This window comes from Tenrec ecaudatus, chromosome 7 (genome assembly GCF_050624435.1).
Source record: "Tenrec ecaudatus isolate mTenEca1 chromosome 7, mTenEca1.hap1, whole genome shotgun sequence".
Taxonomy (NCBI): Eukaryota; Metazoa; Chordata; class Mammalia; order Afrosoricida; family Tenrecidae; genus Tenrec; species Tenrec ecaudatus.
In genome coordinates, this window is record NC_134536.1 from 161068541 (window position 1) to 161084050 (window position 15510).

The following is a 15510-nucleotide window of genomic DNA, read 5'->3' on the forward strand; positions in this document are numbered from 1 at the left end:
GGGGTCAGGGTGTGGTGCCCTATCAGACCCAACCAGAATACACTCCTAAAGGTCAACAAACAGTCCTTGAACTAACTACAAGCTTTTCTTTTTTGTTGTTTTGTCATTGGCTTGTTGTTTTGTTTTATTTTGTTGCTTGCTTTAGCTCTGTCTTGTTTTTATGCATGTTATTATCTCCTCAGGTCTGTCTAAATAAGATAGGCTGGATGAACAACCTGGAGGAGAAAACAATGGGACCAACAGTTCCAGGGGCATAGGGGAAAGTGGTGTTAACAAACCCAGAGACAAGGGAACAACAAGTGATCCAAATCGGTGGTGAGGAGGATGTAGGAGACCTGGTAGGGTGTGACCAAGGGTAATGTAACTGAGAGGAATTAATGAAATCCAAATGAAGGCTGAACATGATAGTGGTACAAGAGGAAAGTAAAAGGAAATAGAGGAAAGCACTAGGAGGCAAAGAGAATTTATAGAGGTCTACATAAAGGCATGTGCATATGCAAATAAATTTATATATGATGATGTGGAAATAGATCTATGTGATATATGTATAGGTTGAATATGAAGGTAGCAGATGGACATTGGGCCTCCACTTAAGTTCTCCCTCAATACCAGAATACTTTATTCTATTAAACTGGCATTCCATGATGCTCACCTTTCCAACACAATCGCTGAAGACATTGGATAAGCAAATGTGGTGAAGAGAGCTGATGGTGCCTGGCTATCAAAAGATATAGCATCTAGGGTCTTAAAAGCTTGAAGGTAAACAAGCAGACATCTAGCTGAGAAGCAACAAAGCTCACATGGATGAAGTATACCAGCCTGCATGATCACGAGGTGCTGAAGGGATCATTTATCAGCATCAAAGAACAAAAAATCATATCATTGTGTGCTCACATCCCTGATATGATCACTGAAGACAAATGGATGCATAAGCAACTGTGGTAAAGAAAGCTGATGGTGCCAGGCTATCAAAAGATATCACATCTGGGGTATTAAAGGCTTGAAGTTAAACTAGCGGCCATCTGGCTCAGAAGCAACAAAGTCCACATGGAAGAAGCACACCAGCCTGCACAATCACTAGGTGTTGGAGGAATCAGGTATCAGGTATCATCAGAACAAAAAAGCATATCATTTTGAATGAGGGGGAGTGCAGAGTGGAGACCCAAAGCCCATCTATAGGCAATTGGACATCTCCTTATGGATGTGTCGCTGCGAGGAGACGAGCCAGTCAGTGTGCAGTGTGGCAATGATGAAACATACAACTTTCCCCTAGTTCATAAATTCTTCCTCTCCACTACCCTCACTATCATGATCCCAATTCTAGCTCACATATCTGGCTAGACCAGAGGATGTACACTGGTACAGATAGGAACTGGAAACACAGAGAATCCAGGGCGGATGATCCCTTCAGGACCATTGGTGAGAGCAGTAATACTGGGAGGGTGGAGGGAAGGTGGGGTAGAAAGGGGGAACCGATTACAAGGATCTACATATAACCTCCTCCCTGGTGGATGACATCAGGAAAGTGGGTGAAGGGAGAAGTCAGACAGTGCAAGATATGAGAAAATAATAATTTATAAATTACCAAAGGTTCATGAGGGATGGGGAGTGGGGAGGGAGGGGAAAAAAAAGAGGAGCTGATGCTAGGAGAGGTGGAGAGCAAACGTTTTGAGAAAGATGAAGCAATGAATTTACCAATATGCTTTACACAATTGATGTATGTATGGATTGTGATAAGAGTTGTATGAGCCCCTAATGAAATGATTAAAATAAAGAGAATGAAGTAATAATATGTATCTATACTAACCATCATGGGTGGTACTAATTAATGAGGGATTTTCTTCTTCAGTACTTTTATTGGGGGCTCTTACATCTCTTATCACAATCCTTACATTCCTCCAATGTGTTTAGCACATTTGCACATATGCTGCCATCATCATTTTCAAAGCATTCTCTTCCCACTTGAGCCCCGAATTGCAGCTCCCCTTTTCTCCCCACTCTCTCACTCGCCTGCCTTCCCTTACGAACCCTTGATAAGCAGTAGATTATTTTTTCCATATCTTACATCGTCCTCTGTGGCCTCTCACTTTTCCTTTATTCATGCCCCTGGGAGGTGGGTGTAGGTTTATCCTTGTGATCAATTCCACCTTTCTCCCCCAACCTTTCCCTAATCATCCTGGTATTTCTACTATCCTTGTTGGCCCTGAGGGTTTATCTCTCCTGGATTCCCTGTGTTGCAAGCTCTTATCTGTAGCAGTGTGCATGCTCTGGTTTAATCTGATTTGTAAGGTAGAATTGAGGTCATGACTGTAGGGGGGAGGAAGCACCAAAGAGCTAGAGGAAAGTTGTGTGTTTCATCAGTGCTATACTTCACCCTGCCTGGCTCATCTCTTCCCTGTGACCCATCTGTGAGAGGATGTCCAATTGTCTTCAGATGGGCATTGAGTGTCCAATCCATGCCCCCCAGCCCCAATTCATTTTCCCCTCCCTCCCCCACCTCTCTCCCTCACAAACCCTTGATAATTTATAAATTATTATTATTTTTCATGTCTTACACTGACTGATATTTCCCTTCACCCACTTTTCTGTTCCCCTGGGAGGAGGTTATATGTAGATCATTGTGATCAGTTCCCCTTTCTTCCCCCACCTCCCGCTTTCCTTCCTGGTATTTCTACCCTCAATATTGGTCCTGAGGGGTTTACCTATCCTGGATTCCCCATGCTTCCAGCTATTATCTGTGCCTGTGTACATGCTCTGGTTTGCCAGATTTGTAAGGTAGAATTGGGGTCATGATAGTGGGGGGGGGGGTTAGGTGAGGGGAGCATTAAAGAACTAGAGGAAAGTTGTATGTTTCATTGTTGCTATACTGCACCCTGACTGGCTTATCTCTTCCTTGTGACCCTTCTGTAAGGGAATGTCCAATGGGAGGCAGAGATTTTTATGGCTATGATGAATAAGGGTGTGTATATGCCTGGATTTTGGACTTTCTAAACAACCCATCATAAATTAGATAACAGTGGTTTAGAAAAGAGATGTGAACCAGAGCAGGGTTGAGAAAACTTGTGAGATGGAAGAGCCAATCTTGTCCCTTACAACAAATTAAAAACTATTTGGGAACCATAAATGCATTTTTACAAATAAGAAACATTTAAAGTAATATAAATGAAACAATGATAGTTTCTTTTTTTTTTCTGAGTTCAAGTTTAATACAACTACAAAAGATCAATGGGCTTATGCCCCACTACTAGTACATGATACATATCAGGCCCTGCCCAAAACAGCTCAGGGTCATTTTCACTGGGGTGTAGAAAGACTGCCCCTCCCCAGCCCCTACAAAAAATGCCTATCATATTATCAAATACCATGCTCTCAGTAGAGTCTAAGGCCTTATGTTTGAAACACGAAGACTACAAAAGAGGTTTGTTTTTCTCAAGGCTACTCATGGCTGCCTAGCACTGAAATGGTCCAGTGCTCACTTCTGCTTGGTGAAATACTCTCTGCTTTTCTGGACATCAGGCTTGATAGTATCACTGCCAGGCTTCCAACCAGCTGGACACACTTCTCCATGTTCATCCGTGAACTGGAAGGCCTGAACCAGTCTTAGAGTCTCATCCACAGAGCGGCCAACAGGGAGGTCATTTACAGTGATCTGCCTAAGAATTCCTTTATCATCAATGATGAAGAGGCCCCTAAATGAGATGCCTTCATCCACCTTTAAGACCCCACAGTCCTGAGCAATGGTACGCTTGGCGTCTGATACCAAAGGAATGTTCATAGGCCCTAAGCCTCCTTCTTTCTTGATCCAAGCCAGATGGCAGAAGTGAGAATCCACAGAAGCACCAATCACTTGGCAGTTGAGTTTCTTAAATTCTGCCCTGTCACTGAAAGCAATGATCTCCGTAGGGCACACAAAGGTGAAGTCAAGAGGGTAAACAAAGAACACGATGTATTTTCCTTTATAGTCAGTCAGGCTGATATCTTTGAACTGACCATCAGGCATAACAGCTGTAGCTTTGAAGTTGGGGGCAGGGTGCCCAATTTTGGCAGTTCCTGAAGACATCTTGTTAACAGCAGGGGCGCCTACAGGAGCGAGCACCCGTCGTCACCAGCCGGGGAGAGCGTCAGTTTCTTTCTTTTTTTTCTTTTTCATTTTCAATTTTACTCCAGAGGCATAGGTGTGTATGAAAGAGCAGCGTGTGTCTCGAGAGCAAAAATTTGCCGACCTGGGCGCGAGAGGGAAGCAAGGAAGAGCATACTTGGCCTCACAAAGCTTATTTCCTCTTCATCTACTCAGCCCTTCTTTGAGCCACAGAACTACCTGCACCCTGGGGAATGGGTTTGATTTCTTTTTTAGAAGGGAGGATAGGTTAAGCGATTTAATTGGTAAGTATTTTTCAAATAATATTTTAATATTTAGAGCCATCTCCTACATTAAAACCATCATAGGTTAAAATTTAACATCTTACCATTTGTTTTCCTCTTTGACCCATTTTTAACTTGTTCCAGTTTTTATTAATTTCTGACCTTTCTTGGAGTGAGGTTTTTCTATGTCTGATTCTGTTATTGGGGGTTTAAAATAAATGAGAAGATGATACCAAGTGCTCAAATAGAAAGAAGAAAATGTGTTGAGAATGATGATGGCAACAAGTTTACAAATGTGCTGGACACAATGGATGGATGGATGGATTGTGATAAGAGTCGTAGGAACGTCTAATAAAATGACTAAAAAAAAAAAGTCCTGCCTTTCATGGTGGGTATGGAGAATTGAACAGGTTGTTGCTATCTGGGACCATTTTTGTATGTGTTTCCTGATAAACCCCTTTACCATAACCTTGGAGTTTCTATTTCATTAGGCACATGAGCCAAAACTCCTCATGGGGAAGTTGCCGGCCAACCCAGGATTTCTCCCAGCAGAAGCCTCACTCCCATCACCAATTGTAAAGTCATTGTACACCCAGGCACCTTATCTTAACACAGAGTATAGAAAATACTTCAAACTCAAGAACAACCCTCATCTGAACATAATGGTGGAACGAGAGGGAAGTAAAAAGGAAATAGAGGAAAGAACCAGGAGGTAAAGGACATTTATAGAGGTCTAAATATAGGCATGTACACATGTAAATATATCTACAATGAGAGTGGACTAGAACTATGTCTCATATCTATATGTTAAGAAGTAAGGTTGCAGATGGACATTGAGTCTCAACTCATGTGCTCCCTTAACACAGAAAACTTTGTTCTAACAATCTGGCATTCTGTAATGCTCACCTTCCTGACACGATTGCTGAAGACAGAATGGGTGCATAAACTAATGTGGTGAAGAAAGTTGATGGTGCCCGGCTATCAAAAGATATAGCATCTGTGGTCTTAAAAAGCTTGAAGGTAAGCAAGTGGTCATCTAGCTCAGAAACAACACAGGCCACATGGAAGAAGCACACCAGCCTGTGTGCTCATTCAAAATAATTACATATATTTCTAATGACTTTCTTTAAATGAAGCACAAGATAAGAAAATCTACATAGATAGCAACTGGGTTGTAGTTCCTTTGGGTGATGTCAGAGGAGGCTGTGGGAAAGTAGAGAGGTAATCATAATGGGTACAAGAATGCAGAAAATATCCTGAAATGGATTGTGGTGATGAATGAAACAACTCTTTGTAATACAGTTAAATCATTCAATTATATGATACATGAATTATATCAATAAAACGGTAAAAAATAATAAAACCATGTCTTCATAACACAGGTAATGAAACCCAAATTCGTTGAAAACATTACATGTTGTTATCTGTCATATTTTCAGAGCTGTTCCCCACCCCCTCAGATTCACTACCCCCCCCCCTTTCATTTTCTTTAGGCGGATGCCCTGGAGTGAGGGGAGTTGGAAGTGTTGCAAGGGAAGCGAGATGAGAACTTTTGTCAGGTCCTTGATATTGGTACTTGTGTGCTTCAGTAATCGATTTATTTATTTTTCTTGTGTGTAAGAATATCTTATTGATCTCAAGTCCAGAGGCAGTGTACAGGCCGTGTCTCCATCAGGAATGGCCTCCGGCTCCTCAATGGGTACCAACCCGTTCTGCTGGCGGATGCTGGCAGAGCGGGCAGGCACGTCAGCATTCTCCTGGATACCGAGGTCAGACAGACACTGGCCGGCGATCCTCAGCACAGCACGCCACTACCCAAAGTCAATCCTGTCCTTTTTGTACTGAGCACCTGAATGAGCATTTCTCAGTTCCTGCAGGAAGAACAGCTCTTTGGTTTCTCTTGATTCCCACGCCAAGTCCCTTCTCTTGAGGGTGATTGTGAACTTGGTAGAGATCTCATGGGAAACGACCCCCCCGCCCCTGCCCCCTGTGCTCCGGTGGATGCAATGGTCCAGAGTGAAGAAGATTTCTCGTAACTGCCAGCCGTTCTCCGCGCGTCCTTCCCACGATCCCACCCGCAGGCGCTTTTCCATGGCGCGCGTCGCGGGTCCACTGGCAGCATCGGAGAAAATCTTCCTCTGCTCTGCGGCGAGGGCTGGGAATCGGAGGGCCACGGTTATGGGCAGTGTGGGACCGACGAGTCTTCTTAGATGTGAGTCATCTGGCTGAGGCAGCAGCTGCCAAATGACTTTCTGAATCCACCTCCAATTCTTCCTCGGATTCATGACCTCCACTAAGGCGACACAGTTCTGCCATTTCCTCCACATACTTCCTCCCCTGCAAGTTTTTCTCTGTTGAGAAACAGAAAGTAGGAGCAAACGGAAGCAACACTTAAAAAAAAAAAAGGGAAAGAGTGGAAGAAAGGGTGGGTCCACATCGTGGTGGACTGAAGGGTGGCTTTGACGCTCCTGGAGTGGATTGCTGTGGGACACTGAGAGCTGAGGAAGAATTGTCATCCCGAATTTTCCACTTCAATTCCTCCAGAGGAACCCCAGGGCCACAGTGGTTACACACTGGGCTGGCAACCTCAAGGTCAGCAGCTTGAAACCACCAGCCACCCCATGGCCGAAGGACGAGGCTTTCTACTCCTGCAAAGGGTTACAGCTTCGGAAGCTCACTAGGGCAGTTCTATCCCGTTCTACAGGGTCGCTATGGCTCAGAATCGACTCCATAGCTGTTATTTTTTTTTAATTGCTCAGTCTTCTGGCTAATTCTTTAGTTCGGCACCTCACCAACTTTTCTTCAAACTCTTCAATCACTTCCTAATTTGCCATACACATGAACTCATTCATCCATCAAACACTGAAAATCAAGTGCATGCCAAGCAAGCTGTGCCTAAAATACTCTGTTCAGACACAAAATTCATATTAAAAAATCCATGGGAAGTATTATTTTCAAATAAAACATCTCTTTAAAAAAAAACCATCTCTTTTAATGTAAAATAAATTTGGAAGATGTTTAACACCAAGCTGCTCAAATGATCATTCATTCCTAATGAAAATTAGCAAACACAATCCCTTGCAGATTGTTTGGTGTCCTGGGAAAGATGTGCCGCCCTTGCCTGTGACTGCGTATGAAAGTTCTGTTGCTGCAAACAGCTTGGGCTTTAGAGCTGGGCCTGGAGGCTCTGCACACCGTGGTGGTCTCTTTGTCTCAGCTCTGTCAGATTATGCAAATATGTTGGACACTCCAAACCTCAGTTTCCTCACCTGCAAAATGGTCACAGATGCTCGCCTTTCAGAGGTATGTGTTCTTGCTTTTTTTAATCATCAAAACCAGGACAGTGAGCAAGAGGGGATGGCAGACTAAAAGGGGGGTGGACTGTGAGCAGCGAGAGGTTGTGCAGTCAGGTGAGACAAGAAAGGAGAAGGAGGGGACTCGGGGGGAGGAGGAGGAAGAAGAGAGAGGATAGCGAGGGGGACACTGGAAAAAGAAGTTTCATGAGGGAGAACCTGCGAGGAAGAGAAGTGGTGCCGTGAAGGTCAAAGTCAAAACTCAAAGTCACTGCCATCAGGTCGAGTCTACTCCAACCCATAGCGACCCTACTAAGCAGAGTCTGTCCAGCTGCCCCTGTGACAGGTTCCGGAGGCTGTAATTCTTTATGGGAGTAGAAAGGAAGTACTGAAGATGGGTGGGTTTGGGCGTCTAGGCTACCTGGAATTCCCATCTGGGTCAGAGGGCAGACTGTGTTGAGCTCTGTTTCCACCTTGATGTAAGGAGGAAGTTTTGCAGATTGTGGCAATTCTATTCCTAGCAGAAGAGCGCAGGGTATGTGTGCTGGACTACTAGCAAATGGCGGCATGTGCTGATTGGTAGTCTGTGGGACACAGGACCTGGCAATCTGATTTTGTAAAGATTGCAAGCAAGAAATCTTATTAAATCAATCAGACTGAACAACGCATGGGTCAACATGAATGGAATCAACTTAATGACAGGAACCACAAGGAGTTTGCAGATTCATTTGGGCTGTTTTTTAACTTTATATATGTACGGTCCCAGAGCACACAGGCATTTCTATTTGATTTTCTTGGCTCCATTCCACGGTTCGTAATTATTTTTTTGGCTTTGTCCTTGGCCTGGCTTCCTCTGCGCCTTTTACCAGAAAAGTCTTCCCAGCGATGGCCACAAGGAGGCAGCAGAGGCTCAAAGAAGCCTGGTGAGCCCGCTGAGCTGTTTTTCTCACTGCTCTTGGGTTACTTCGGCCGCCTTCTCTCTCCTTTAGTTGCTGGTTAGACAGGATTTCTGGAAATGAGTTACAGAACAAGGTCTTTAAACTCTTTTGATCACACATTGCTTAAAAATCATATGTTTTGACCTTGTAGTTCCTAAATATGTACTACCATTAAAATAAAAATGCACTGCCATCAAATCCATGCAACTTAGAGAGGCCCTATAGGACAGGGTAGAACTGCCCCTGTGGGTCTCTCAGTAGAAAGCCTCCTTTTTCTCTTACGAAGTGGCTAATGCTCTTGAACTGCTGACCTTGTGTTTAGCAGCTCAAAGCATAACCACTATGCCACCAGGGCTCCTACATTAAACAGATGAACAAAATGAACGCATGGAACACATTACCATAAGGTTAAAATGTAGATAAATAAAAGTTTCAAAGTGTTTGCTCCCCACTTCCCCTCCATAGATCCCCTGGAGCATGTTAGGACTGGTCATCTTCCTCCAGTGACCCGGGGTTGGGCGGTGGGGGTGGACCTGGTTTCTGTCAGGACTTGGCCACATGGCTGTGTGACCCTGGGTCGTTTTCCACATATTGTTGCTCCTTTTGCCTCCCCAGTAGTACAGTGATAAAAGCATGTGCTGAGCAACGGGATAATAAACATCCATTGAAACACATAGGTCATATTCAGAGTAAAATTGCACATGGTAACTGATGGGCCTGAGTATTTGGCAATGATTTTCAGAGCGCAGAAGCCTTTGCCTCTGGATTTAAGTCTCCAGCCCTGCCTTTGGAGACATGGCTCCATGACATGAGAGGAAAAGTCCACCTGGCATCCTGGAGACTATTAGACAAGGCCTCCCCTGATTCTAGTGACCCAGGCCTCTCTCCCTCTGATTCTCTCAGGGACTAAGGTCAAAGGGTAAGTCCTTTAACATTTCCTACCAGGGCTTGCTTGGTACATCCGTTTCTCATGATTGAACCTGACCTACACAGGAGTCAGAGGGTCAAGAAGTTCTTCCCAGGTTAATGTCTTTTAAAGATTACTGACAGGAACAGCTGTGGCAGTCTCCAGGCCAGCTTGCTCTGCCACTCACACACTAGACGGCTTGATGAGTGGGCAACATGTTTGAGATCTCTTGGCTAAGCTGATCCATTATGGCCTCTCCTTATGGCAAATTCCAGGGTTCATTACTAAGAGGGCTGTATTCCTTCTTTCTTTCATCCAGTCCTTCCTTCTTTTCCTAGGCTGCTTATTGGTTTATTCAGATTTAATTACAATTTCTAATGAAGGGTGATTTTTCCCTCCGATCTCACTGCTTTTTTGTCTCAGGGGTCCATAGTGAGTGGCCTCCCTTCACCTTCATTGGCATCTTAGACTTGGAAAGCAAGGGCACTAGGGAGCTGTCATGGGCCAGGACAGACCCCTGACCTCAGAGAGTGTGATCATGAGGATAAAAGGAAGTCTGAGACATCTGTGTTTGGATATTTCAGTTATGGAGGTGACAGTCTGGAGGAAGGACACTCCTTTACAGGTGACCAGGTGGGCATGGACCGTGAAGCAGATGCTCAGCTTTGCTTTCTGGAACTCCGTTAGCAGCTGTCAGATCAGAGATAAGGCCCCAGCCAAGGTCACGGGAGGCTAGAGCAGAGGTCCACAAACTGTGGCTCGAAAGCCACATGCGGCTCTCTCAGTATGTACGTTCGTGAGGCGCTGAAGTAAAACTGAGAAAAAAATAGAGGATACTATTCAGATTATGGTGATTTCATATGTTTGTAAAAATATATTTATGGCACAGCGTCTGCCAGAGGCCAGATGTGGGCTGGCAGGGCCCAGGCCTTGCTCCGGGTGTGGGCATTGTGGCCAGCACAGGTGGCCGGGAGGAGACTCCTGAAATGCAATACTGCATTGCAGATCCAAAGTAATGCCCCGTGGTCCTGGAACTGCGGCGGCGCCAGCCCTGGGGACCCGCAATGGGGGGGACGTGTTCTTCTGCCCTCATTGCTGCATGTTACAGCCACCCGATCCCACTCGGGATTACTTCAGCCTAATGGATTGGTGCGGATGTACAGAGCAGATCATAGTTTGACATTCCACAATTGACACACATTCTGATTCAACGCCTCCATTTCAATCCCCTCCATCACTTGTCCCCCTTCCACACTGCTTGCTTCTTCCCCCCTCCCTTCCTCACCCTTTTGATCTTGCATGGCTGACTATTCTAACATGAGGCACCCGCTCCTTCAAAGTTGACACCATGAAGCTCCAGCAGAGGTACCAGCAACTGCAGCGTCTGGTCCACCCCGATTTCTTCATCCAGAGGTCTCAGACTGAAAAGGAGTTCTCAGAGAAGCATGCAACTCTGGTGAATGAGGTCTAAAAGACCCTTCTGGCACCCCTAAGCAGAGGACTATACCTTCTAAAGCTCCGTGGAATAGTGATTCCTAAAGGGACAGATGGTGAATTGGAAAAGCAATTCCTCATGGAAATCATGGAAATCAATGAAAAGCTGGCAGAAGTACAGAACGAAGCTGCTGTGAAAGACATTGAATCCATTGTCTCAGGCTTCGTTGCTTCTGAATTAGATGGCCGCTTGTTGGCCTTCGGGCCTTTGGAACCCCAGACACTTTGACTTTTGATGGTCGGGCACCATCAGCTTTCTTCACCACATTTGCTTGTGCACCTATTTGTCTTCAGGGATCATATCAGGGAGTCAAGCAGAAAGAATGCATCAGCACTGCAAGCAGAGCTTTTGAACAAGATGACTTTGAAAAAGCCAAGGAAATGCTAACAAAACGGAAGTATTTTTCCAATACAGACGAAAAGATCAAGTTAAAGAAGATTCTACTCTAATTGTTGCTCATTTAAAAAGTTTTCCCAATAAAGAACCTGTATGCTTATATCTATCTATCTATCTATCTATCTATCTATCTATCTATCTATCTATCTAGATATATATCTGGATCTCAAATAAATATCACCCTCCGGGCACAATCGCTGAAGACAAAATGGGTGCATAAGTAAATGTGGTGAAGAAAGCTGATGTTCCCCAGCTTTCAAAAGATATAATGTCTGAGGTCTTAAAGGCTTGAAGATAAACAACTGGCCACCTATCAGAGAAGCAATAAGCCCATATGGAAGAAGCACACCAACCTCTGTGATCATGAGGTCTCATCAGGACCAAGTAATAGGCATCAGAAGACCCCAAACAAACAAACAAAACATAATGTTTAGAATGTGGGTGGTCAAATAAGAGACCCAAAGGTCACCTGTAGACAATGGGACATCCCCTCAAAGAAGGACGGCAGGGAAGGGATGAGTCAACAGGGGAGCAGTAAGGCACCGATGAAACACACAATATTCCTCTGGTTCTTTGAGGCTTTCCTTACCCCACACTATTCATGACCCCAGTCCTGCCTTTCACTGTGGGTTAGACCGGAGCATGTGCACAGGAACAGATTAGACATAAGAGCTTATGACACACAGAATCCAGGAACAGGAATGGGAGCAGTGATATCAGAAGGGCAGGGGGAAGATGGGAAGAGAAGGGAGGAAGGGGGAACTGATCGCAATGATCAACACATAACCACATACACCCCTCCAGGGGGAAGTACAACAGAAACCATAGGGAACGGGAGACAGTGGTTGGCGTGAGTGAGACATGAAAATAATAATAATCTATCAAGGGGTCACAAGGGTCAAGGAGAGGGAGGGAATAAAGAGGAGCTGATAACAAGTGCTCAGTAGAAAGTAAACGTTTAGAAAATAATGATGGAAGCATATGTACAAATATACTTGATACAATTGATGTATAGATTTTTATAAGAGTTGTAAGAGCTGCCAATGAAATTTAATTAAAATTTCATTAATTAAAATCATTTAATTAAAAAAGAAAAGAAAAAGATATATTAAATCTCACAATTTTTCACCAGGACAGAAAGATATTAAGCTGTATCCTCATTGTGCATTCCTGTGCAAGGTGCTCTGATTTACCACATTGGTAGCAGTTGACTTCACCTGTCTTGCTGCAGTTGATGGCTACATCACTAGTTGCCCACACCTGTAACAAACACTTCGCTTTGGTGCGGTCTTTTTGGATGTGTCCAAAGTCTCCAGGAGAACTGCTCTTCTGCTCGTCAGCCTGGCCACAGTCGTGAGCTGGATGGTCTGATTAGCCACAGTTGTAGCAACAGGGCTCTGGTTCTTGAGATGTTTGCCATCCCTGGCAAGGTGACCACCTCTACGGCAGTGGTAGCAGACTTCATTCTCCTGCAGACTGCAACCCTTGGCAAGATGGCCAGATTCCCCAGAGCCATAGCAGATGTCTGGAAGAGATGATGAAACAGACTGGAAACCTCTACCATGGTGTCACATCCCACCACCACGACCTCCTGCAGTAGGGCATATCAGGCCCAGTGGCCGGCTCGCCCACACTGGAAGCCCTCCTTGCTGCTCGTGGCTGCAGGTAGCTTTCTCGTGGCATCGGAGTGTCTGCAGCAGCAGTCACTCAGATGCAGTCCCGGTGAAAGCGGCTCTCAAAGTAGATAGAGCTCTTTATTTTCCCACAAAACATGTTTTTGAAATGGTTTGGAAAATACTTGAAATAACGACAAGAGGGGACTTCTGGCAAGATGGTGACTGAGTAACATATACAGAGGGACTCCGCAGAAATCAGTGCAGGAGAGTAACTGAGAGGGAAGTTCCACACTGCCAGGTCACAGGTGGAGCATCACAAAGATAAATAGGCACAGATCCACTAGGGTTTGGCATACCACTGTGGCATACCACTGTGGAGGCTGGCTAAAGCTTAACCTTAGGCCTGCCACAGTCTCGGCCACAACTGGGCTCCTTTGGCCAGCCCAGACTTTTACTTCAACACAGCCACTGCTTGCTGCCACCTCTGGGCAGTGTTTAAACCCCTCCAGCTCCACGGTCAGGTGATTGGGGCTCAGCTATATCTTTACTTTTGTTTCTCTCTCTTTCCCCCCATAGTTTCAGCAGGCTCAGCTTTTTTCCCCTCTTCTTTTTCCCCTCTCACACCACTGCTGGCCTCCAGGCCACTTCCTTTTGCCTAGGGCCATTATGCTTTCCCTCCAAGCAGCCGGAGGAGCTCCACCCTGTACAGAGTAACACGTGGCTGGGGAAATGCTGCCCACCAACCTTCCAATGCAGGAGAACACACACCTACCCTCCAATGCCCGTTAAACATCTGGGGTAAGTCCCACCCAAATTTTGGGGTGCTCCACTTGATCGGGGGAATCTCTGCCTGCCTTCCACGGCACTTCATGCGGCTGGAGGAGTCCCTGCCCATCCTCTATGGCTCCACATGGCTGAGGGAACCTTCTACTGTATGTTGCAGTGCCTCACACAGCCTGAAGCATCTCTGCCAACACTGTGCTCCATGCTACTGTGGGAAACTGCCCAACCTAGGCAATTATTTAGCATACTATGACAATTCTGCCCACCATCTGCTGTGCAATTGACTAAAGCAGATACACGTGGTAGCAGGCACCCCCGAACACTCTCTGAGGTACCCGAAGCTGCCGTGGGCCACACCACCACAGCTTCCTGTGAGATCATCCAGTGCATTGCTCTCCTCGTGGATCTACAACAACCCAACCAGTGTCCCTTGAGAGGACCATCCAACTTCACCACAAAATAGCAGAATACTGGTTGGTTTGGGAAAGAGTTAAACCACAGGAGGAGAAAGCAGTGGACTGACCCCACAGTGCAGTTAGCTGCAGACAGTTTGAAGAAGCACTCCTATGTGACTCCTAAAGAGAGAGCCCTGTGCCCTTCAATTCTCTGGAAAATGGTGCCAGGCTCCTTTAAACCAAAAAAATGGAAACAGCAATCAGGCCCAACAACATCAATGCAAAAAACAGGAGAAACAAAGTGAAATGTTGGAAGAAGTCCTGAGCTTAACGATGTAGTTAGAAGAAGCAGACATTGATTTACAACAGAAAGAAATCTTCAGAATCCTGCTTGGAGTATTACAGGATATTAGGGAAAGAATACAGAAAAAGGATGAAATGATCGGGCTGACAAAGGCCACACAGCAAAGGGGAAGGCAAGACCTAATGGACGAGATAACAAAATCCAGTAGCAAATTCACAGACTTTGGCAACAGACTTGAAGAGGCAGGGAATCATGTCAATGACATAGAGAATAACCAAACAGACTTCAACAAATGGAAAAGACAGTCAAATAAGATAATCAGAGAAACTGAAGCAAACAGATAGCTATGTATGATGCTATGAAGAGGAACAACATTACAATAATTGAACTACCTGAACAAGACACAATGAAGAAGTCAGTGTCAAAAATAGTGAGTGAATTCCTAGAGGAAAACTTCCCCAGCTGAATGAATGAAAACCAGATAACCATTCAGGAGACTGAAAGAAGATGAGCTAGACTGAATCGCAAGAAGTCATCAAGGTATGTAATAGTTAAACTATCCAATTTTGAGGAAAAGGAGAAAATCATGAGAGCAGCTAGGGAAATACAAGCAATAAAGGTTCCCAAATAAGAATATGCTCAGGCCTATCAGTGGACACGATGAAGAAGAGGAGAGAGTAGAGTATTATATACCAAAAATTTAAGGAAAATAATGCAATCCCAAGAATTCTCTATTCAGCCAAACTGTCTATCAAGATAGATGGAGAAGTAAGAGTCTTCCTAGAGAAGGAATAACTCAAAGAATATGTTAAAAGAAACCAGTCACACAAAAGATTCTTGCCTACACAGTATGGGCAGGAGAACAGCACTCACTGAGCACAAATAAGAGACCACCACATAGAACAACCCCACCCAGAGAGCAGCAAAGAGAAAACAGGCCTCAAAATAGCATTGGATCAAGGGCGGAAAGAAGACAAGAATGAAACACACACACACACACACACACACAGAAAATACACTG

At 44.9% G+C, this 15510-nt stretch overlaps 3 pseudogenes; 1 reads left to right on the forward strand and 2 right to left on the reverse strand.

Moving 5' to 3' along the window:
• Positions 1-3457: 3457 nt before the first annotated feature.
• LOC142453041 (peroxiredoxin-1 pseudogene) lies at positions 3458-4096 on the reverse strand (annotated as a pseudogene).
• Positions 4097-10406: 6310 nt separating this feature from the next.
• LOC142453042 (iron-sulfur cluster co-chaperone protein HscB-like) lies at positions 10407-11444 on the forward strand (annotated as a pseudogene).
• A 1072-nt stretch (positions 11445-12516) lies between these two features.
• LOC142452584 (uncharacterized) lies at positions 12517-13902 on the reverse strand (annotated as a pseudogene).
• Between the last annotated feature and the right edge of the window lie 1608 nt (positions 13903-15510).